The sequence below is a fragment of the Triturus cristatus genome, chromosome 3_2 (genome assembly GCF_964204655.1).
Source record: "Triturus cristatus chromosome 3_2, aTriCri1.1, whole genome shotgun sequence".
Taxonomy (NCBI): domain Eukaryota; kingdom Metazoa; phylum Chordata; class Amphibia; order Caudata; family Salamandridae; genus Triturus; species Triturus cristatus.
In genome coordinates this window covers 366440200-366465578 of record NC_140584.1, presented here as the reverse complement: position 1 = coordinate 366465578, position 25379 = coordinate 366440200, and the positions used below count along the sequence as shown (strand labels likewise).

Here is a 25379-nt window from a genome sequence, read left to right as displayed (position 1 = left end):
CCCCTCAAGTTTCGTTAAGCCACTGAGGGAGGTTTCTCGATGTGAACGCAATTAGACTGTGAGAATTCTGTGAGGCCGCGGTCGCTTATCCTGGATCTAGTGGGACTTATGAGGATCGGTTGCAGGACCATTATATTCCGCAGACACCGAGCACCGGAGCAGCGCGCGGCGGGACTGCTGGCACAATAGCACATATTGTACGTTCACGTGCCCTGCAGGTACTAAGTCCTGCCCCTGCTGCTGGCTCCGCCCCCAGCTCCTTGGACTCCCCCCCCCAGAGGGAGGGGCTTGGGCACCGTAATGTAATCTACCTTGGGGCGCAGGGAGGGGTCTGTGACTCAGTCACACTTCCTCTGTACTGTGCTGTTTTTTCGTGTTCAGCGTTACTCCGCGCTGCCCCTGAGACCAGCCTGCGCCCGGAGAGCTCCTGCGGGGTCAGTGAGGCAGTGCCAGGGACTGGGGGCGGGCTCTGGGGTGCATTGGGGGTACGAGGGGCTTGTGGTACTGGGGTGAGCGTGGGGGGGTGCTGAAACTGTGCAGAAACTGAAGGGGCGGCTGCGCTGTAGGAGAAGAGAGAGGAATGAAGAGAACTGACGCTCCCTCATGAAACACTGATTATAAGGAACGGAGAGGGGGCAAATGGGGTGCTGCTGCTGGGGGCACAGAAGTAAACGGGCTGGTGTTGCTGGGGCACAGGAGTAAACGGGTGGCATTGCTGTGGCAAAGGAGTAAACGGGCTGGTGTTAGTGGGGCTCAGGAGTAAACGGGCGGTATTGCTGTTGCACAGAAGTAAACGAGTGGTATGGCTGTGGCACAGGGGTAAACGGGTGGCATTGCTGTGGCACAGGAATAAACGGGTGGCATTGCTGTGGCAAAGGAGTAAACAGGCTGGTGTTGCTAGGGCCCAGGAGTACACGAGGTGGAATTGCTGTTGTACAAGAGTAAACGTGGTGTTTCTGAGGGACACAGGAGTAAACTGTCTGGTGTTGCTGGGGCACAGGGGTAAACGGGGTGGCATTGCTGTGGCAGAGGAGTAAACGGGTGGTATTGCTGTGGCACAGAAGTAAACGGGTGGCATTGCTGTGGCAAAGTAGTAAACGGGCTGGTGTTGCTGGTGCCCAGGAGTAAACGGGGTGGTATTTCTGAAGTGAGAAATTAAAACACTGTGGTGCTGAGAGAAACAGCAGATGGGTATTGCAGACGAACAGTTACATGGAGGTTGCAGGACGGAGTTTGGGGGCGTTGGGGGTCTCGCCTAGTAGTGAATAAGGCGAGTGACTCGGAGGCCGTGGGACTGGGTGCAATAAAGAGAGCCAGGGCTGGTGACCGGCATGACAGCTGCAGGGAGGCTGCTTAGGGGGCGGGGCTGAGAGCGGGGATACCCTGGGAGTTGGGGCAAGAATGGCACACTGGTCTCTAAGACTGAGTCTGCCAGTGCCGAGAAGTGAGTTTGGGTGCACGACTGGCACAGCTGGGAAGGACACCTGTTGGTGAAAGCGGCACAGCTGGGGGTTAGGACACATTGACTTTTGGAATCCCACTGCTGGGCGAGGGGGGCGCGCACTGCTGCCGAGCTTCAGTAACCCCAGGTTCTCTCCACAGCCCTTCACGCCAGTCCAGGGATCAGAGGCGACAAGCACAGGTAAGCCCCGGGAAACCCTCAGACAGCGTGAGTGAGTGAATGAATGAGTAAGACCATTCAGATATAGCTCTCTAAGGACCAAAACCATCTCTTACCGCCCAGAAAACTGTATCCTCTGGTGTGCAGGCCAGTTCGGAGGGATGGGTGGGGCATGAAAATGTGATTATTTTGTTTGTTTTTGAATCAGAAATGTGAAAGTACATCGTAGTTTTTATTGACCGATTAAATATATCTAAAAACCCTAAAACGTGCAAATATGTGTATTTTAATGTAAACATGATTCTATATTTTGTGTTTTTATTGTGTTACCAGAACCCCCTCGGTGGCATTACTGCATCTTAATGCGTTTACCTTGTATGCCGCATATGTCTTCCTATATCTGTAAATATGAAGGTATTTAATCCATGCCAGTAGAAATAGATGTAGCCTAAGAAAACATGTTATTTGCAAGAACCCGCGTCCACACGTTCCTTTCCACAGATTAAAGGACACATTTCATTATAAAGCACCCGCTCCTGTAGCCATTTCATTCTCGTGCTGATGCTTCCATATCAGAGGTGTATGTGGCCATGAGGACAGGACCCACAGCTGATTTTTATGATAACCACTGTCTGTAAATAACTTCCATTTCGAGTCACAGTAGGGAAATGTGGATTTCCTAAAAAAGTGTCAGTAGCAACCCGAGACCATTTTCCGTGAAGGACTGAAGGAACTTTTTTATAGTGCATTAGTGCAAGATAGATCTCCAGAAGGCACCGTTTGAGCAAAGTTTGCAGCATTTCAGCTGCTTTGACAGAAACTCACTTAAAAGTGCAGGCGTTGTCCTCTATATTATCAAGATCTCTTCATAGCTTAAAAAACAGTGACCACGTGCCGTGTCTAGTGAAGATTTCAGGGAAATGTATTAAACCTGCAATCTGTCAACCATGAAAGGCCTGCCTTGTCAGAAAGGGGGTGCACATGTGGTCTCCAGCTCTGTGCCTGTCTCAACCTACATGATGACTCTGCTTAGGTTTGTGGCAGTTTGTTTAGCACATTACTGCCTTCTGTCTGGCCCCATGCCGCCCTCAGAAATCCTTCTGTCTGGCCCCATGCCGCCCTCAGAAATCCCGAAGGGCCTCTCCACACAGTATGGTTTGTGCAATGTAGTGCTTCGTGATGGTTCTCATCAGTGTATGGATTGAGGGTGAGCGGCTCGTGGGTCTCTGGATTAATAAATCTTATAGAACTTCGCACCACGTATCAGTCTTTATTCTGTTACAACAGTCCTGTATGGCACTATGCGTGTGAGTTTGCTGGAGACTTTGGGCTGTGTTTTCAGAGACAAAGTCTTGCGCACCGGCGCGCGAGAACAGTGAGATGCAGCTGTCATACTAAGAGGAACGATTCACACACACACACAGTTGAGCATTGTGACCTGAACCCGCAGCCGTGCTGGCTTGCGGAAGAGCGCAGATTGCCAGCCAGACGTAGCCGGAGGCCGCATAAACTCATTGTACTGTGCATGTGGTGAGCATACGTCATCTTAATATGTTCAAACATTTAGCTGCAGCCTGAGCAGGTCAACAACGTGTGACTGCAGCGGTGCAGGAGTAGGCACGAGAAAGCCAGTCGTAGTCCAGTGGTCGGAGCTTGGGACTCCTGTGTGGTATCCACGTCATGAGTCCGTTTGACCAATCGGTCACTTAGGCAGCTGCCGCCACAGATGAGGGCCCATGTGCACTGCTCAGACCTTGAGTGACCTGCCACGGCCCCGTCATCAGCCCGGCCTGTGTGAGCCTGTCTCGGTACAGCCACAGATGGCCTCCAGTGAGTGACTTCATATCTATCCGGGTGCAGTTTCTTTCCTTACCTACTCTACTGAGGTTTTGGAGTCATGTTTGGTTAGATTTTGGTGTATTATTCATTTTAGATATTTCTTTTTACATTTTACAATTGTGGCTTCCCTTGACGTCATCAATGCCAAGTGCTGTATTATATCACTTCCCGTGATGTCATCAGTTTCATATTAGCTCTCATCCATAAAAAAATGGAAACATTCAGAGCACTGTGTTTTGTCTCGAGGGTAGCGAGCAGTAAGACTTTGCTGTATTTCACCATCCCACGAAGGTGCACAGATGCCTGATGTCGGACATGTTGTGTTGTCAGTATAACATCGTGCATGAAAGAAAACATTCTGTGTGAGATATATAATGTGTTCATTTACTCATTAAGTCACTTTCTAGGTCTGGCCTTCGAGACAGTTTTAGCTGAGTTGCCAGGCTATTGGTTAAAAAAAAAAAACACATACATAATATGCATACAGAGAAGAGCTTCATCCATGGACTGTCAATTTGACATTCACATTTTACTTCCGCCCCCATGCAAGTTGCAGTGGGTAAGCCTGCTTGCTTCACACATTGACTCCACCACTTTAAGTGACTGAGCAAAGCATGTATACATGCTCGTTGTTCACATCCGCCTAAAAATAGTTCCTTTATGTTGAGTGACAATGCTGGTTCAAAGTATACTTTTCATTTATTTATTCATTTTTTACGTTAGTTGTAAATACTGGCTATTTACTTTGTCTGCACTTCGGGTGCCCAGTTAGATGGCAATTTATATTACATTTCCTGTTTATAGTTATTGTTATGAAGTGGTTAAATGACATTATAAAATTGTACTTGCCTGCAATATGAGTGTTTAGTTAGATCGTATTTTATTCTTGACTTCTTCACAGACAATAATAACACTAAAATGTCCAGGGCAACCAAAAGTGTTTTTTTAAGGTAATAAAATAGTAAAACAGCCACATCAGTATTTTTTTTCATTTTTTAGTTCAACATTTTTATTGCAACCATATGGCTGCCACCTTTAGGTGGTGGGATATTTTCCTTTTGGTTATTTTTATGGTATAACCTTGGTGTAGTAAAAATAATAAAACAACCATAGCACTGGCGTGCCACGGCAACAACTATTGGCTTTGCCAGTGCTTGTTGTTTGCTATTATATTGTAATGTAACTGGATTTATATTGTGTGTATTGCACCTGGCGAAGCATTGAAGTGAATTGGTTCGAAAGCCAAAGTTGAAGGTTAATCCAGTGGATAGTTTGCATGAATATGGTTTCAAAGAAGGGGAGACCGTGGTGTGTGAAATGAGTTGTAGGCAATTTTCAGAAATACAATAAAGGAGAGGAAGTTGCACTCGGAGAGGAGGCATGTAGAGCATGGATGTAAGAAGAGTCAAAACAAAGAAGAGGGAATAATTAAAAAGTTCGAGTCAAGGTCAAACTTTCATGCAGGGTTTTAAAATACAGTTGGGTGAGGCTTTTAGGTAATCTTGTACACTGTAGAAAGCAAGCACTATTTTGATTTGTCTTCATGCTAGATGAAGTATTTTGATAGGCACAAAACTCTGGCGATTGATTTCTTTTGGAACAGGAATGTCTCTTGCATGGTGTTCAGCCATGTGCCCTAGGCCTGAACGTCAAAATGTGTTTTGTGGTATCCTGACTTCTAGTTTAGCCTTGGCAACATGCTAATGTAGTCTGTGCAGAGGCCTAGGCATGTGTCTGACAGTGTGAGGTCCTGGACCAATCTTGTGATTCAGAGGGGTGCACCAACTTTGGACTACTGTCCAAGTCAAATAGGCAGTTTCGGTCTAAGCTGGTTAGCAAAAAATGTCAACAGGAACACAGTCATTTTGTTTCAGGTGAATTATTTCTCCTACTTTTATAGCCTTCCGTTTGTTGTTTAGGTTGAGCCTGGGTAGTGCATGCGCTGCAAGGCATGCTGTATTCAGGTAGGGACTTGAAGCTCAGCCCACTCTCCGCCCATATTTTTCATTGGCTTGTGTCATTTTCCACTGTAAACTGTGGCTGGTCATTGGTCAATAGGCTTAGTAGCCTCTCCTTAGTACCGCCATCTCTCTTATTGTAACCTCCCATGGTGAAACCCCTGTTATGTGCTCTGTTACGCGGTTGGCTTTAATTACAGCCTCCGAGCACTATTTTCTCAAATATCTTTGTCCTGACTGCGGCAGTACACGCTCTATCCTAACGCGTTAAAAAATTTAAAAGCACAAAGACATTTGCAATCCAATAGGTCTTGCATTTGCGAGAGTTTCAGCTATTGGCATTGTAAATGACAATGCCTTTTATTTATCTGTTTCAAAAACATCACATAAATAAAATGCATTGTCAGTTACAATGCCAATAGCTCAAACTCTGGAAAATGCGCGACCTGTTGCATTGCAAATGCTTGTTTAAATCTGCAGTTCACAATAAATTAACACGACCTGTTGTTGATATCATTACTCCATTCAGTAACGGACAATGTCGTGCACAAGACTATTTAGTTCTTGTAAGTGTGTAATATCTGCTGTGGTTGTAGCACTGTCACTCGAGAACAGGGTGCAGTGCTGAAAGACTGCCTCTAGAGGGCGCTGCCTTATGCTGGTGGTTTACGACGTGTAAGAATGCCTCATCTCGTTTTCCTTCTGACTGCTCTTTCCGACTTGTCTGGGCTTATTCACTGTTTCCCTGGCTATTTTAGTTCTTCAGAAACGCCACTGCCAGAGCCAGGTTTGCTGTGAGTGCTCAGAATGTGCCTGATGAGACAGTGCAGGTGGTCGAGCCAATGAAAGCTCGAGCCAGAAGCCTCATTCTGCTCAGCTCGAGGTCTATTGGGACACACGAGCCAAGCTCGTATGTGGCTTCTGCCTGCAACCTCGCTCTACCCCCATTCTCCAGGAATTGAAGACAAAGCATTGATCTTTTATATTAAACGGGAGACAGAAAAGGATATCCATCTAGTTGCTGAACTGCACAATGTAAAACAAGAAAACCTTTGATCAATCCTGGCTGCCCTGCTTGCAAATTGTGTAATCCTAGGTAAATATTTTAAATTCTGACTCGTTTTTCTTCATTATTTCATATGAGAGTCCCTTCAAATACATAAGTTCAGGATGTTCGTTAACCAACAACCTCTTGTTTTATTTAATAGACTACATTACTCCAGCTATAATATAAATCTAGGCTACATTTAGGGTATACATGCCAACTGGCTTGTCTCTTAGCACACTAATCCACTGTGATAGTGCGGGCCTAGGGGCACAAATATATCCAAGGTCATGTTTGAAAACGATCACTTTTAATAAATACCTCTGGTTTCGGTAATATAATGTACTAAGCTGAAATGCTTCTGCATGTTAAATACATACTTTCTTGAATTTTAAAGATACTTGATCATATTTTCACATTTGTTGCATGATTTTACATAACAAATATTTTCATGGCTCGGCTCCTGCAACAGCTCTTAAAACCAAGCAAGACCTCTGTCTGTTAATTTGACGATACGTAACTGGTGGGTTTCTTCTGTTTGTTTTTTAAGTAGTTGTCAACTGGCCCCATGTCCCAAGGATTACTTTTCCATCACTCCTAGAGTTTTTTTTCAGTTTCTTTCCAGCTGTTTGTCAAGATGGGCCTGACTCACCAAGTAGTGCTTCCTTGTTTGAGACTAAAGTTTCCCAAAGTATGCCGAAATTACACTGTTTTCAACAGTTTATTTGTTCTTCCCAAATTGATTGTCTCACTGCTTAGCAGTTGCCAAATTGGGCCGTCTTGAATCTGCTAAACAGTCATGCGCACTTTGCATGTTCCCCACCAGGCTGCATTACGCAACCTGGTGGGATTAAATGCCCAGGCCCCCATTCCCTATCTGAGTGCCAATCCGAGGTGCTCAAACCAATCACAGTGCTGCAGGAGCCTGGGTGCTTCCTGGTTCCGAGACTAACTAGAGAAGCAGAGGAGAGACGCAGCCGGCGGAGGAGTTAAGTATTGTTGTTTTTTATTTCGCCTCGTCCACCCCTCCACCCTCATTCCCTGCCAACCGCTACTGCCCCCAACCACTTTATATCAGTTGTCTAGAGGTTTTCCCTCTTTAACTTTTCTGCACAACATTGGGAATGCTAAGTCAGTAGGTTCTAAAGACAAGAGACTATTTGCTTTGTTAATGCTTGGTGGAAGTGTGACCAGGAAACTATCCATATGTGCTGAAGGAATTCTAGGCATGCTCTGAACTGAGATCAACTAGGTCTTTAATTTCTTTTTTAGCTCGGTGTACTATAAAGTCAAGTCACTTTACGATGGGACATGTGGCCACCAATTTGCATGTGTAGAGTTTGACTGAACTGGTGAGCAGAGCATTTTGCTGTTATTAAAAGTTTATTTTGGAAATACTTGAAAATTGCCTTTTTCCATTGAAATCAGCATCAATGTGAGTTATTTGCATTGAAGTGTTTTCAACCGTTTCCTTTACCCTTAACTGTAACTAGGGCTTTAAGTGGGATGAAAAAACTGGGGGGGTCTCTCAAAGGGGCGTGGCCAGTATAATTAAGGGCGTGGCTTAAAACACATAGGCTAAAAGTTTGTGCTCAGCAGTGTGCTGCCCCACTTGTATTTTGCTGTTTTTGCCATTGCATCCAGATATATGACACAAGTTACATCATATCTACAACAAGTCATGACTATTGGCTTTGTCAATGGTCTTTAGTTGCAGAAGATAAATAAGCAGCAACTGTGGCTTGTATATAATATTAAAAATGCTTTTGCTCATTGTTTATGATGTTGGCTTTTTCATACCATTGGACTGTTTTTGCACTGTTGCTGATATCTTTGTACTAATATTTTTCTGAAATAAAGCTTTTCAAACATAAAAAAAGCTTTGACTTAAAGCCCTGGTAACACCACGGCAATGTTGCTGCTCCTGAGTTCCAAAAAGAGAAGGGAAATCAAGAGACAAAATGACTCTCTTTAAAGGATTTCCCTTCCCCTACAACGCTTTCCTGGCATGACGTCATACCCTGACTTATCCACTAGTGAGAAGTGAGGAGTGTAAGCATGGCACATCCATGTGCCTGCTGTCACTGCAGTCCGGGAAAAAAAACGGACCACCTGTGCTAGGGCACAAAACGGAGCCTGATAAAGACCCGTTTGAGGCCCCCTTTAAAAACACTGCAGGTGCTCAGACCCGGCGAGACTCGGCCCACTTAAACACTTAAAGCCCTGACTGTAACCCATAAACTAATCCTTTTCATCGCATTTAATCTAATCATCCTAAACCCAACTCTGTCTCACATCTTAACTTTTTCTGTAACCCCTAAACCATTCTGCAACCTTAACCCTATGCATTTCCCAAATCCTAGCCCTCACCCTAATGTCGACATTCACCTTAAACTTAACTCTCGGCCTACCCCAAGTACTAAACTATCTGCCTAACTTTTTATGCCTCCTCCGAGGCAGCACATGCTTTGTTAGCTTAACTTTAAGGGGGCTTAGAGCAGCGTCATCTTCAGGATCTGGGGAGGGGGGCCCAGGCAGGACCTGTTTTAGGGATCCCAACACTAAACACATTTTATCTATCTATATTATCTACTGCTAATTCTAGAGAACATAATGCCAAACAATACTAAACTATTAGTTAAACTTTAACTGGGTCACACAAAAGCAGCTGAAATGTCTTGCCTGGACCCAAAAAATCCTTATGAGGACACTGGATAGATAGAGAGAATCAGGGGTAGAGGTAGCCAGAGTAGTAGTGACTGTTGGGTAGAGGAATAGAATTGACAGAAGTAAAAGTGAGAGAAAGTTCCCTCTCACAGGGAGCCCTGAGCAGCTGCCCAATTTGCCCATGCCTTAAAACGTCTCTGGCTTAAAGGCCACCTGTTACTCACCATTGATTGGCTTCATCGTCATTCGTTTCCTTGCTTCTTATTGGTCAGCACCTGCTGGTGTCACTTACCCTTTGTGTGTTTGTCCCTTTGATGAAGCATGGACCAAGTACTGGTTAATTTCTTTATTAGTGTCCTTCCGCTCTTATTGAGGTATTTTTTTTCCTGTTGCTTTCCCCCATCATTATGCCACCCTTCCCCACTCATGTGACATTGCTTGCTTATCCCCCTTCTGCATTGTTGCTGCCGTCCCTCCCACCTCATTGCCACAGCCACTCCTACGTCAAAGCTTGTTGCCCTGTCCCTCCTGCCTTGAATCGTGTTGCTCCCGCTCCCTCAGTCGCAGCACCTCACTCCCATGCTGTTGTTTGTTGCCACTGTTCTGCACATTGCTTGTTGCAACATCCTTCCCTGGTGCTTATGCCCCTGTCCTTTTCACCCGGTTGCTGGTTGCAACCTTCCCTCCCGCCTCCTCTTGCCCGATGCTTTCTGCTCTGTCCCTCTTGCCCCTCCCTACTGTGTTATTGCCATCGTCTCTTCCGCCCGCACTTTTGCGTGTTGGTGTTGTCCCTCCGGCCCCTTAGCTGGTTGCCCCCATCCCTCCTGCCCTGTTCTCCCATCCCTCCTGTGCTGAATTTGTAATGGAATGAATGCTGGTGCCCAAAGTTGTGCTCAGAAACCAAAGGCTGGTGCTTTTAAATGAGGGCACATGGAATACTGAGGACGTGTAGTCTTGATCTGCCTCCTTGCTCCTGCAGCCACTTTTAAACACACTCTGCTCCTTTTATTTCACTCCAGCAGGTTCCTGCTTTTTCCCTCTGCAATTCCCTCTAACTCTTCCTCTCTTGCTCTCAGTCAGTGTTTGATGAGGCAAAATAAAACGCCATTCCAATTAGTGATTCTGTTTTTTTGTTCGCAAACCCAAATTGTGATTCGGTGACAAGTTACCCAATTGCAATTCGGTGTTTGTACTTTCCAAAAATTTTTTTAGAAGTTGCAAAATGGGCCCGTTTCCGATCGCAAAAATGCTTTACCATCTAGCCCTTTTCCTCCATGGGGAACTCAGGTTGTTAGGTATAGGTCGATCATTTACTCGGATTTTAATCTTGCATTCTGGTAGTCCGAGCTGCCTTTATAATCAGAAAAGCAAACCAGTGAAAACTCCCATTTGAAGACGAAGACAAGGATGTACGCCTTCACACACCATTCTAGGTGGGACAGTGTGAGCTCTGTGAAAGCATGGCGCCCTTTCTGCTGCCAGCAATGTGGCGGCGCCTAGCAGTGAAAGGCCTGGTTCAGTTACACCATCCTGTTCATGCAGCAGGGCCAGCAAATGCTGCCATCCATTGGATATATAATCATCAAATTCATTTTACAACCCCTGCCTTTCAGCCCTTTCAGTGCATGGTGCAGACATAGGCGCAAGTGCTGTATAGAATGGTTTCAACAAAATGGCGCCGTGGGCCATTGGTACAGTAACCCAGCGGGTATGGAGTAGAGCATGGGCAACCTTTTCAGTTTAAACCCATAGATTTTGCTTGCTGCTTCGTGCCCTGCAGAATGCAGTTTAGGGGTGGGACACCCATTTGGGTATTTGCGTCATCTACTAATTCCACGTCACACCCCTCGCAGTCTCATGAAACTGGACAAAAACCAGCCGGTCGCGCTTTATTCTATTAGTTGCCTGTATCCCTGGTATTCCCATACCCCGTACAGCCAATGTAGGATTAGAGCCTGTAGTTGGTGACTGCCCTGCAAGCTGAATACAACCAGATTTGCATTGATTCCCTAGGAGCGCAGTTTTTTGAGTCCAGAAACCATCCCTGTGTATTGTGTAAATAGGGTACCCCAGTTTTCTTTGCTGTCTCACAGACCTGTCCACGCTCGGTTTTAGCACATATTGGCATCAGGCCTGGACTGGAACAGAAATTGGCTCTGGCATCAAAATAAAAGTGGCCCCCATTAGTGAATCAAACAGCTAAAAAAGTGGCCCACGTTTGCATTTCGGGTCAGCTTTGAACTTGTAAGGACAAGCTGTATAGGTATTTGGTAAGGTAGCAGAGGCTGCAGGCATTTGTGCTTACAGGCAATGTTTGTGGCAATATCAGGGAAATCAACAGTAAAAAACAACCCACCAGATCATAAATCAGGCCCACGAACCGCAAAAAAACGTCCCTCACACTCTGGAGTCAGACCAGCCCATCAAGTGCTGCCTGATTGACCTATAGGCCAGTCCGACACTGATTGGCATCTCAGGCATAGAATACATGAAACTGTTAGCAGTGATCCAATAGGGATGCAGAGCATGCTTTGGTGTACCTCTCTTGGTGTGGGGCCGGTGCTGCTGTGGCAAGACATTGGTTGGTGGCTTTGCCAAGTCTGAGTGACTCAGACACACATTTGTGCTTAATTTGAGCCGGTGCTTTCAGGAGCTCAGCACCGGTACCTAATCCTCAGCACCGGCGCTTATAGCACCAATTAAGGATACACTAATTTGGAAGGCACGCATTTCCCCCAGAGTCACAGGATGTTGAGCCACGCCGAGACTCGAACCCGGTTCCCTAGCTCCGAAATCGGAAGCTCTAGCCATTAGGCCAAGTCCTCTCCAGAATAATAGGTGCCTGGGCTCTAGTCAGGAGGCAGTTGGCACACGCACATTTCTCCTGTCAGCGCTGCCTCTTGAGTAGAGCCCCGGCACTTTTTATTTTAGAAATTAACCACTGCATTTGATGGACCGAATGTGGAACAAATCAAATGTTCACCCCCGGTCAAGAGATCTCCCCCCCGGTTTCATCATTCTTTCGCTCACCATGCCACCCCAGTTTAGACCCAGCCATATGCAAATCAGTTTTGACCCTGCTCCTCATGGGAACAGTCCAGCCCGAACTGCCAAGACCGGTCCTAACTGGACCAGAAACAAGCATCCTGGGACCGGTTTCGGGGTATCACCCCTCATCAGCCAGGGTAGCTTGAATCCAGTGGCACAGTGAGCCCGGGAACCACGTCTGGGCATACCTGGCGCACTAAGGTCGAGAAAGCAAAAGATACACAAGTGATGGACGGATGGACTGAGTGACTGGCACATCCATCGAGATAAAACCACAGGCACGATTTGGAACACCACTTTATCGTGGCTTTCAGTGCGTCATCCCAGAATCCATCTGCGCAACAGATAAACCCACGTAACTAATTTTCCATCACTTTCAGGGAGATTGACTGCTGTTTGTGTGACTTGTAAGGAGATGTTATATTGTAAGAAGTATTTGGGGTTATAATCAGGGTGACAGATGGTTACCAGTCCAGCCAAGCAGACTTCCTTTAGTTCAGTGGCAGATCACTTCGCTCTCCCTGGAGTTCTCTTATGAGCTCGTGTATGGTTGCTTTCTAAACAGGAAATAACTTTCAAAGACCAACAGTTGGCAAGCATTCACCTAATACACAAAAACCTTTTTTCACATGTCGCTTGTTGCCCCTGTCATCTAGGAGTGTACATAATGTGGCTTACAAACATTCCTGTTAAAACGTTAGAATCCAGCCACACAAACCCTCGCCGTCCCAAGGCCACAGTGGTATTAATAGCCTGGTCCAGGAAGACCACGGCATCTGCCACCTCGCTAGTGGATTCCCGCAGTAGCCTTTCTCTGCCCACACTGGACACAATAATTAAACATGCCATAAGATCACGATTAGACCTTCCAGGCACTCACCAAAATCACTCGGCGAGCAGCAAATTGTGGGGATGTCAGCAAAGAACTCTGCACCATACAAACTACTCCCCAAGCAAAACAAGACACAGCGCCCCCTATGTCTCAACTGCTAGCATGGCTAGCCCCTCTTTAGGCTCACCCAGCCATAGCCCCAGACCATACTCCAACCACCCTGTGTATCTTCTTGGAGTAGGTCCTTGTTACTGTTCGGATTCGGACTATGCATCGGCCTGCCCGGTCCCCTCTGAGCCACATTCCTCTTTTAGAGTTCAAACCTTCTCAAAACCCACCTCCTTGGACTCGAAACCACCCCATTCTCCCCGTGTCTCCACCCCCTCGCCCAAGGGTGACCCTAAACTAGCTGTGCGCGTCTAGTGCTTTAGAGTGGACGTACCCTGCACGCAGCCCCCACCTGCTCCAATTGTTTTCATTTTATTGATTATTTGTATTTTTGTCTTCTAATTTGATGCCCCATTTGGCTTTAGGATTGCCACCTGGCCGGTATTGCACCGGTAGCGCACACTCTGTAGCCAGTTTTTTTGTGGATTTCTGCCATCTGCAGCTTACAACAGCAGCACTTGCTGCTTTCTGGCCTTGCGTGGAATATTCTATTTGTCCTGAAAAAGGCGCCGAGAAGTAGCCAAGCCTTGTACTTTTTTTAGTGTCAGACTGCCGTGGGAATCACAGCATTAACCCACCCTTCCACTTTCCCATTCATTTATCCGTGACTTCATCTTTCCACCATCCATTCATCCTCTCAGCCCCTAATGCCTTCCACTTCTATCATCTCTTCACTCTTCATCTATTCATTTTTCACCCTTCCCCCCACCATCCTTTCCTTTTTCCACTGTTCATTTTTCACGGTTCCTTCCACACTTGCCACCATTTTGCCCCCTTTCTGTTTACCCATCTTTTTACATTTATTTATATATTATCGTTCTCTCTCGCTTAATTTTTGCATTTGCCTCTCTTGCTCCATTTTGCCCGTTGTCATTATTTGTCTTCCTCCATCTTTTTCACTGTACTGACCTCTGGCGGCCTTCACCTCACACTCTTCACCTCTGCCAAACACTTTTATTTATAATCTTATTTTGTCTGCAGACAGAAAAGGCCCTTATAGAATGAACACACATTTTAGTGGGGCGCGCTTCCCATCCCACCAGGCACGCTGGCGAAGCCTGCTGCGGATAATAAAGGGGGTGGGCGGGTGTTCACCGTGCCACTGCTGCTGGCGCCCGGAGAGGCTGTAGGTGTAGGCACTGGTAAAATGTTTACTCTGACAGGGAGGGAGGGCCATGTTCAGGTGCTTTACACGCTTCTCTGTTTCCATCGTTGAAGTGTTTTTCTTTAAAGCGACAATCTGACCAGAATTTTGAAACGACTGCCTTTGCAAGCCTGAAAGTTCCAGCGTGTGTCCCTGACCCTTGCGCAGTTAGGGCACACGTGTCTGCGGATGGCCCAGTTCTTGTTTACTTCCGCATGTTCGAAATCAAGGTGCTTATCCCCATAACCAGGTTAGCTCTCCTGCAGTGGCTCAAACCCTCCATCGCTCCCACCAGCGCCCTTGGGGCAACACTGATTCCTAATACCAATTTTCATTGATCGGTGCCCCCTGGCACCTTTGTGCCTTCCACCCCACCCCACCCCAGGCTAGTGGTTATAAGGACCGAGCCAATTAACACGGTCTAGCTTCTGTTGCATGAGAGGCCTCTACCGCAGACACCACTAAGCTCTTGTTGATAGCAGCATACTTGTGGCGTAAGGGCTAGAGCTGCCGACTTTGGAGCTGGGGAACCGGGTTCGAGTCCCGGCGTCAGCTCAGCAGCCTGTGATTCTGTGCAAATCACTTAATCTCCCCGTGCCTACCACAAATGAATGTGTCGCCGTGTAATGTAACTCCAATACCTTCGGGTCGAGTTCACGGTATATAAAAACTGCAAAAAGAATTGAGGTGAACTGTATTTAAGACGTGCAGGTCTGGGTTGCATTTTGACCTCTGACCCGAGGGCGTGTCAAACCATCAGAGCATCTGGTGCATCCTCCGCATCCTCAGGTCTGTTTTTGCTCTCATGGCAGTAAACGTGAGCCACGTGACGGGTTGCCTGAGGAGTTCAGCCTCTCCCACACCCTGTCGAGGACCTGGGAACGCCTCGTGGCTTGTGATCTTAGACTGTAAAGCCTGTGTCTGGAAGAGCACCTCATAAACTAAGCATTTTCATGTTCTTGTCAGACAAGGTGTATTATTTCTGTGCGTGCCATGTCGTTTCCAACTTCTTACCCAGCTCCCTTCTGTGTGAAAATTCCCGTTCACCAGTTACAAATGGTTTAGAATGTATTTTCAGCAGCATAATCGGGTTTTGACACTGAAATGTAGGCCCGGCAGATACATCCAGCAAAATGCTACTAGTTGAATTAAACCAAGCGACACATTAGATGACCATAACCAGGTCGAAGGTGGAACTGGAATAGACCATTTTTCCTCATAATAGTCCTAAGGGCTATGGCACATTGCAGTGGAAACCATACGGAACTGGCCAATTCGATCAAGTAAAACGTCTCTCGGCAATTCTATAAGAGCTACTTAATTTTGTTTTGCGTATTTTGTACTCCTGAGCTGGCCTCGGACACCGCAGCTCCGCTTCCAGAGTGGAGACCTACTCATCTTACCCCAGATGCATTAATGTCCATTGTATGTGCCGGAGGCCCGGATCCATACCATACCGGATATCCCCAAACCACAGACTGTGTATGCGTTCCATGTGAAGTGACCATATGAAAATGTGTGTTGTGGACATTAAAAAAAATAAAAAAATGGCATGGACTCAACTCTCCTGGCTTTTAGTTGGATACGTCTGTAACGCTTGATATTGCCTCATCTCTCAATTCACCTCTGTAAGACGCTCCAGCCCTCTTTCTCTGGAGTCCCAGGCAGAGCCTAGTGCCGAAGAGGGCAGGGGGCAGGAAAAGGGGCCTGCGCCTCAGCTGAAGACGTCGCAGCGGGCTTCCTCTGAGCGCTATTTCCTGCTCCCGAGCTGACAGGGCAGATTGCGGAACCATTTCCTGTGTTGGGCACAGCTGTTCCGTGTTAATCCCCTCAAGTGTATTTATGACATTTTCCTTGGATTATTTTCGTTAAAGAAAACACAGTATGTCATCTGTTTTCACATAACGCGTCCGGCTGTTGACTAGGGTTATTTGCTTTCAACGCATATGGAAAACAAGGCCCCTCCAAGGGCGGACCATAACCCCTTACATTAAAGATAGTATGGCCCCCTACTTTCTGGTTCCTGGTCTCTGTGTGTCCTTGAGAGGGACTCCTTTACACCAAATATTTCAAGGGAGTGCTGCCATAATTTTACTGTATACCACTGGACCTAACTAGTACAATTACATAAAGTGTTTGTACGCTGTTAACTAATTATTTGTGTTAATTTTCAATTTTTTAAGAGTAAGATTTGAATTAATTTGTTAATACTCTTAAAATACCCAATTACCAACGTTTTGAGCGTAAAAATGCTGCATTGGGTAGAAATTGGAAAATTCCAAATGTTCTGCCTCCGCAACCGGTGTATTGATTCATTTATAGTGCTTCAAAGGTTTTTGTGCAAGCAAACTGTGATTCAAAGTCGCAAAAGGCTGTGAAGGAGGCCGGGGAGAGGAAAAAAAGCAGAAAACAAAAGGTAATTCAAAAGAGGTGGGTATTTTGGTGTTCTGGAATCTTTTGAAGTGAACCTCACAGAAAGCCAAATTGACAATGGGTTCCAAAGGATTCTGTGTAGGAACTTACTGAAACTATTTGTGTCTACAGTGTAGCTGCAACTATTGGTGTTGGAAAGCCGGCCTTCAACGTCTGGCCGCAAAGGGGGGCGTTCCAGAGCATTCTCCCTATGAGCTAGAAGAGTAATCCTTTTTGGCGTGCAGCAAGTGGGGCAATACCAGTGAAGACAAGATGTGATTCGATTTCTTGAGACAGAATTACGTTGGCAGCAATGTTTTGAGCTATTTGAAGTTTCTTATCACTTTTGTCGGTAGACCTTGTTGACGATTGTTCTAGTAATTGATGGTCGAGGATGAGTGTAGTCTGGTCATGAATCGGCAGTAGCGATAGGAATATGTGTTGGTGATGGAGGTTCTTGGCCACATTGTTGACTTGTGTAGTGAAAGATAGGCCCCAGGACTCATGACCAGACTCGATGTCGGGGAGCAACCCTATCGGAAGCATATGAGGATTGAGAGCTGAAGAGCAGATTTTCACGTGCTAATGAAGTTTACGGAGTACGGTTTGTGGTAAAATGGGGGTGGGGGGTTCAACACTGGGCTGTTTATATCCAGCACAAAATGCTGCTGCTTAAATGAAACTACCAACTGACAGAAAATACTACAAATATTTCAAGGAAGCCACTAAATTTAAATGTACAGCAGTTCAGTGGAAGTTCAGTATCGCATATTACCAAACTGCATTCAATTAAAAAAATAATACTTTTATTGATTAACTGGAATTTCGACCAGAGCTGTTTTCCTAGACTATTTATTTATAAAGTTTTATATAGTGCTAGCTAGACCCGTGGGTATCAGAGTGCTTTACATACACAAAGGAAAAGAAAAATTGCACTACATCGCAGGACATGAGGATGCATAAAGATATAAGCAAAGACATCATACTTATGTATACAGTGAAGGGGAGAAGACGCAGGTGGTTGAAACAGTCCGATAACCACCATCCTTGAAGGTCCATTAGGTTATTGATGCCTAGGTTGGTTGACTTGGTCAGCAAAGTATTGGTTGAGGAGCAGGAGTTTCAGGTTCTTTTTGAAGCCAGAGAAGGAGGGGTTGCATCTGAGGTCAATAGGGAGTGCGTTCCACATCCTGGGAACGTTAACAGAGAAGGATCGGCATTGGGTAGTTCTCCTTTTCAGTTTCGGGGGGATGAGAAGAAGCGAGTTGGTGCTTCTCAGAGTTCTGGATTTTCCTGCTTTTACCAGTTTGCTGTTTAGGTAGTTGGGGGATTGGGCGTGAAGGGCCTTGTGTGTGATGCAGGCCAGTTTGTAAATACATCCACCTTCCATGGGAAGCCAGTTGAGTGAGTTGAGGGTAGGTGTGATGTGTTAAAATCTTTTTACACCAGTTAGGAGTGAGCCGCCATGTTAAGGACTGACCTTAGTGGGGCTAGGTGAGCTTTTGGTGAACCTGTTAGGATGGCGTACCCGTAATCCAGTTTAGAAAGGACTAGGGATTGTACAATTGTCTTCAGATTATCCTGGGGAATGAAAGGTTTAATTTTCTTGAGGTGTTTTAGAGAGTAAAGCGCACCTTTTGCAGAGTTCTTGATGTGGTCTTTCATTGACCGGTTCTTATCCATGGTATTGCCTAGTGACTTTACCGAGTCGGATAGGACGATGGAGCAGTTTAGAGCATCAAGATTCTTGAGCCAGTCTTGAATAGGTCGGTGGTTACTTTTCAGAGAGAACAGTATTAATTCCATATTGTATTGACATTAAGAGTACACATGGTACTGTAGGTGTGATATCCTGCACAGCTTTAACTGCTGTCTTGCTTATGGCCTTAGCAAAGGTCCCCTGTCCTAGTGGCTAAATGGGTAATGGTGGTACCAGGAGGTGCCCATTATAAATGTGGCTTTGCAGTCTTAACTAGATCAGATAATTGTGGACATTTTTCATTTTAGGTCCCTATGCCTCATAATGTAAGCAGACTGTATACATAAAACCCTAAAACAAAACAGGACATTGATGCAAAATATTATAATTTTTGTAGACAAATCAACTTGAAGAAAGTGTTATAAATTAATGGCATGCACTAGGAGGCTGATGATTCCAACCTGAAGCTTTAGATTGTCTGGTTGCAAAAGACCTTTTGTGGACTGTACCAAGAATTTACAGTGGACGTTAGTGCCCACCCACTGCTGCCTTTATTTGTGTTTGTTGTCATTTTAATTTGCTTGCTTCTTATTTGATGGCTTTCCATTTCTTCTGGGGTTTGTCCAACCTTTGGAGCATAAGCCAATTACTTGTGTCCTTCCACTGCTTTTTAAGTAGTACCTTTTTCTTTTGGGATGAATCAATCAGGATTTATAAAGTGCGGCTAATATCCCGATACGGTATCCAGGTGCTTACAGGCCCTGGAGGCTTATTTGAACTCCCAGTTCTTGTGGGCCATTCAGAATTCCGGAAGTGAGGTGAGGGTCCATAGGTGCGTGGGTGACTGTCCTAGGTCTTTACTCTGATGTGAGAGAAGAAGCGTCCTCCACTTCTGCTTTGGCAGATGCAGGGTTTATGGGCAAGTGAAAGGGGGGCAGAGCGTAGTCTTCTCGATGGTCTGTGGAAGTTCAGGCGGGTCCTTGGTTGTGTCGAACCTTGTGTGCGTGGGTCAGCAGCTTGAATTTGCATCTCTTCTGTGCAAAGAGCCAGTGGAGTTCCCTGAGGTGGGGTGTGATATAGGTTAGTTGGGGAAGGCTGAGGATGAGTCGAGCTGAGGCGTTCTGTATGGTCTGAAGCCTCTGTAGAAGCTGTGCCTATGTAGAGGGCATTGCTGTAGTCCAGTCATCTGGTGATGAGGGGTTGTGTCACGGTGCGTCTCATGTGTAGAGGTAGCCACGACATGAATTGAGCATTCCATGAGTGCATATGTTTTCTAGCAGTCTCTCGCGTCTTCTTCTCTCCTTCAGCCACTCTGTATTGCTGTCTGTCACCCTTTTTCTTCTCCCCTGCCTCACTATGTTTTGTTTGTCCTCAAGTACTTCTCCCCTCTACTTGCTTTCTTGCCTGTGCACTTCTCTCCAGCCTGTACAACCTTGCTCTTTCTAACCTGCCTTGCCTCTGTATTGCTTCCATCCCACACCCTCTGTTTTACTTCCACACCCTTTGTGATGCTACCCCCACCATTGTAATTTGTGATGCTTCTCTCCACCTGTGCCGTCTGTGTTGCTCCCGCTTCCAAAAATGTTTTTTTTTATTTACAGATCTAAATTAAAAAAAATACAAAACCTTTCATCGTGTGGTTCTGAGGCTACAAAATGACACCGCTACAACATCAAAGCACCTTTTTTTTAGCCATGCTGCACAGCTTGGCTAAAAATGATTGGAATGCCTAGTAGCTGCCAGGCGCTCCAATACAATAAAAGCACTTTGCACACTCACATTTTCATTTCTTTTCTACCATCTTAAGTCGGTCAAAAAAAAAAATAGTGCCTGCGTTATTCAGTAGGCCCTTGCATACTTGGTGGAGCATTTACACTCAACTTCATACTGTGCACATGTTCAAAATGACGTGAACTGCAACAGCAGCTGCGACATCATTGTGAATTTTTTTCTTTGTTTTTCCTTTCATTTTTTAAATGCTGCACAGCCTTTGCGTAGTAAATAGACCTACAACTATAAGGCGAAACCCATCGGTTGGGCTGATTGTTGTTTTCTCCATTTTGTGTGCTTCAGTGTTGCTTTCTTCATGTTGTGTATTTCAATGCTCGGAGGAATCTTTCGGCTGTGGCTTTTATTTTTAAGGTGATGTTGGGGCGTGGATCTCTTGTGACCCTTATAGAGCAGATCCCAGTTTGCCACCCGAGTCCCTGCATGCAAGAGACCAGAGCGATGGGGGAAGCAGGTGGGGTTGGTTTATTTCACGTTCAATTACTGACCATTAGCCCGAAATCCAAGTAATACAATGGCCCCTTGCATCTCCTCACCAGCTCAGACTTGTTAGTTAAGGGTAGTCACAATGTGTTTGCTATGCGCCCCTCAAAATCCTTAGCCAGGTGCCACTGCACCTGTTGCACAAATGATAACTTCGTCCCTGGACAGTATCGCAGTCTGTAATATTTACTCTTAAGTGTTTCCTTCCAGGCTGAAAAAAGCAGTTACATTCTCCACTTATTGGATTAAAAGCCTTTAGCGTGCTTTGATACAAAATGCCTTTTTGTAACGCGACCTTGGGAACGCAGAAATGCACGTTAAACAAAAGAGGCTTGTTATCATGCGCCTAACAACCCTCGCAATCCCTTCTAATTGTACGCCTTGCGTCTTTCGACAAATGCTTTGTGTACATGGCGTGCGGAAGTGGGCCAGGAGACGAGTAACTTTCTCTCCCAGGGTTTTCATGGCTGCCTCGGTGCTGGCTCTGCACCCTTGCGCAGCATGTCTGCCCTCTGAGTCACACTTCCTGTTTACACACATTAAACCCTGCTTCAGAGACCGCTCAGGGTTTCCCAAAAACTGGCGGAGACCGCCCGAGGTCACGATGTCTGTTCCTTTCTCCATGCCAGTAAAAGGAGGATGATTGCTTTGTGTTTGCCATATTGTGAGCAAGAAATATCTATGAAGGTGTCGCCTTCTTATTTGAATTCTGGTCTTCGCCCTCCAAGCAAGCAAAATTCTTCTCATAGACTTCAAAGTGATCGCCTGTCCTGAAAACCTCTTCCCACCGCCCAAAAATGCATCTTCATTAATTTCAATGGTCTCACCCCTTTTAACTTTTAAAAGTTTGCTTCTCCATTAATTTCAATGGGCTCACAAATTTTAAGTTTCAAAAGTTTGCTTCTCCATTAATTTCAATGGGCTCACCCCTTTTAAGTTTCAAAAGTTTGTAAGGTATATAGGTGTTCGTGAATGTTTGATACGTGGGTCCTAAAGTTACAAAGGGACCTTCGAAAGGCTTGTGATGTTTGCCTGGCACGTGTTCTCAGTGTGGTTTGAGAGGGCCCTGCTCATGGAAATGAGGCATGCCATGTGACCGACCTTGAGAGGTCTTTCATTGTGTCTTGGGACTCACCTTTTAGCTGTTTGTTTAGGACCAGGGCCTTGGGTTTTTTACCCAGTTTGCTCATTCCACCAGAATCCTCATCTGAGCTGGTTTGATCATTTTTTGAGTCCGCTCCAGGTGTCTAATCTGCAAATAACCCCCCCCCCTCTTTCAAGAAGTGCTTGGGTAACAAAGCTTTCAAAAGGGCATTTAAGATGTGACCAGCGCTTGGAAGGAAGGGATGTTTTGCAGTAAAAGAAGAAAGTCTTCCCTTCTTAAGAATCGAGCTCGAGACATAGAAGGAATGTTTAGCTTTAAGCCTCCCTTCAAGGTGATGATAAATTATAATAAGGGCTCCCGGTTTTATGGTATTTATTTTTTTGACATTTCCGTCTGTATTTATCCATATTTATTATGGGATTTGTGAAAAAAATAAAGCTGAAACTGGTATTTTTCCACATTTATTTAACCAATAAATATGCAGTCATGCTTGAATGCCTGCCAGGTTTCAGAGATATCAACACCCGCAGAAGATACATCAATTCACTTGTATGAACATGCAGATTTAGTATCAGCCTTGTGCATATCTACTGCTGTTCAATCCTCTTTACTAAAATTCCCTTTTTATTTTTCTAACCCCTTTACCTATCAATCCACACAGTTATTGGCCTGGCAGTCATGGCAATGTGTATTTAGAATCACTCAAAAATTACCCAATTTCCGTTTTTATCCACATTTAAAAATAAATACAGACAAGAAAAAAATGGTTTTCTGTCAGTATTTATCTGTCGAAATCAGTAAAAAACGGAAAACAGGGAGCCTCATTTATAATGTAATAATTTGTATCCTGAAATTCTGGTCTAAGCAGAACTTTTTTGAAATCCCAAGATGCGCAAAATATAGCTGCTTCTTCCCCGCAGCTGTTACCTTCATATTCTTTAATGTATGACAGGAGTCCTGAACTAGCTCGAATTGCGAATTTTGCATCCTTCTTCGGGTGTTTATAAATGTGTGATAGCACCATTGAGAGATGAAACGTTTTCTCTTTTTGCACCATGGCATTAAGTCGTAGGGTTGCGACAGTGGGTGATAGGGCAATAGCAAACCTGTTCATTGCAGGTAAGAGCTGGTGGTCTTTTATGTCAGTACAAGTCACGTCTCCGGACTGTGCAGACTTTATATGGCTGTGATTCTTTGTTCTTAATAGGGAAACTCAAGACACTTGTCTTAATCTGAAATGTGTAGCACATACTGTTCTTCTGCTTTGCTTGTGTCATCTGGGACATCACATGAGCGCCTTCATGGCAGAAGAACAGGTGGTTCTATAACTGGTGGATACCACAATTCATATCTGTTCAAGATGGGAGTCATATTTATAGCATAGAAAGGGCACAGAGGCTTGTTGTCTAAAAAAAGGTCAAACAAACCATGCGTTCCACATTGGAGAGACAAAGTCCATCTTCTCACCTTACAGCTAGCAGTCACCATGAAGTTGAACTCCGACGTGGTTTCTTCAAGCATTTTATCTTTTCTATGGAATCTCCCTGAACTGGAACCCAATGTTCACAAAAACAATTAAATATGCATGCATATTTGTAAATTATACCAGTACAAATTATATATTAGATTTTATTTGTGTATGCTAGGCCTTAATGTTGGTTAAGGGCTTTAGGCAGGGTCATTTAGCTTCTTGAAGAAATGTGATCAGCTTCCAGATGTCGCTCTGTCTGCCCCAACGGTACCCTTTGTTAAAGATGGATGCGCACTGTTGCGTAGCGCCAAAAAGTTGCAGGAAAAAACATAAGTTAAAGCATAAAATGTTGTGTTTTTATTTTTCTTGTCTGGTTCTGATTTGAGTTTTTACCCTTGTAAATGTCAGGGCGGGAACCGCTGGGTGGGAGCGGGAGCTTTAAGCTTGCAGCTGTTGGACTGGAGTGTCAAAATAACGTTTTGATCCTCCGGCTTGCACGAACTGGAATGTCGAAGCAAAGCAGAAACTTGTATATCAGGAATAACCAGAGGTAGGACAGTAGTAGGAAAACAGGACTGAAATGCAAAGACAGGAGGAGCATGAGGACGAATCCGGGAGTGAGGAATCCAGCGGCTCAGACAAGCCGACCAGATGAGTTGCCTCATAACGATAAACGCCCCAGAGCGGGAAACGCCTGACGACAAGATAGACTGCCAAGCAGCCATGATGGGTTGGCTTTGGTTCATTTGAGATACTGTGCTTTCTGCCATGATCATTTGGGGACCAGACAATGCATCTGGGAGCAAAAATCACACCTCATGTCTAAACACCATGCAAGCTAGAGGGAAAACAGGGTCCCTTGCACCCACCACGAGTGCCTCAAGCTGCAGGACAAACTCCCCAACACCCAGTGAGATCAGAAGCTCCTCTGCTAGGAAGACACGACAGTCCACTGATCTGCCTGAAATCCTTGGCTTGTATGAAGAGCTTGACTTTGCATGCTTCCCTGCTTATACTCTTCTGGAGCGAAACCTGCCACGTTCCAGTGTCTGCTTCAGCACAAATGAATAGGCATTTGCCCTTAAGGTGTAGATATTTATTCTTGATTCTTAAAGCTTTTTCTGTATGAGGTTTCCTCATGGGAATTCACGTTTAATTTCTGTGTTTAGATTTCTGCGAAACTGATCTGTAAAAAAACTGTGCTCATTGGTTTCACCTGTTTTGCAGGGTGTAGTTTATTAAACGTATGTACCCTACCACTAGTGTTATGTGGTTTCTAACAGAAGGTCGACGACCCCCCTGACTCTAATAGGTACAAAAATATGTGGTGCACAGTACTAGCACTGTGGTGTTTGGCTATTAGTGGTGTACAAGATCTTTCTTTACGCACACTGTGGCATAAAACGTTCGTAACAGGGCAACCAGTTTTGCATGCATTATTATTTCTGTCATTGCCCTATTTGTGTTTGGTACAATGCTAAACACTGGCTCTGCCCATTTTTAGCATTTTGTCAATCTCTAATGATAGTGGGCAAACCACATTGCTGAAGTGAAAAGAACACTGCTGTGGCTCTGGCAAAGAGCGGTGGGTGGAATCCATGCACTCTTGCTGTGCCACGTCTGCTCCTAGGCCCTTAGACGCCGTCGCTATTTAAAAGCATAGTATTTCACATTGTTTAGTCTGTGGTTCCTTCTTTTGTTATTGCCTGTACACATTGTAGTGTCACAGTAAACCCTGACTATGGTGCAAGCTAGCGTTTAAAAACAGAACTAGGACTCTGTGTGAACAGATTTCAGGATGGAAGTATGCAGAGACTTTGTGCGTCATTTTTGCCTCTTGCGTCTTCAGCCCATGTGCGCTCAAGGAAAGGGCCCTGGTGGTGCATATGGATAAGGGATCCTGTCATGGTGAAGTCTTTCATGTGAAGACCAAGACTGACACTTCTATAGGTGTTACCTGGAGAGTTTTAAAATGGTTTAGACTAAAAAAGGATCAGTTCTTATTTTTTTTCAATCTGTCTATCTAACCCATCTATCAGTATTGTGCAGCTAATAACTAACAGATAGAGGAAACTTTTAATGAAATTGTCCTGTGTAAA

General features: G+C 45.2%; 1 protein-coding gene across 1 annotated transcript in view; it reads left to right on the top strand.

Moving 5' to 3' along the window:
• Positions 1-318: 318 nt before the first annotated feature.
• Positions 319-25379, top strand: part of FHL3 (four and a half LIM domains 3) — a 242241-nt gene continuing 217180 nt past the window's right edge. The window contains exons 1-2 of the mRNA XM_085647873.1: positions 319-434; positions 1603-1642. The gene's annotated coding sequence lies outside the window, so the exon portion shown is untranslated. The remainder of the gene's footprint in view (positions 435-1602; positions 1643-25379) is intronic.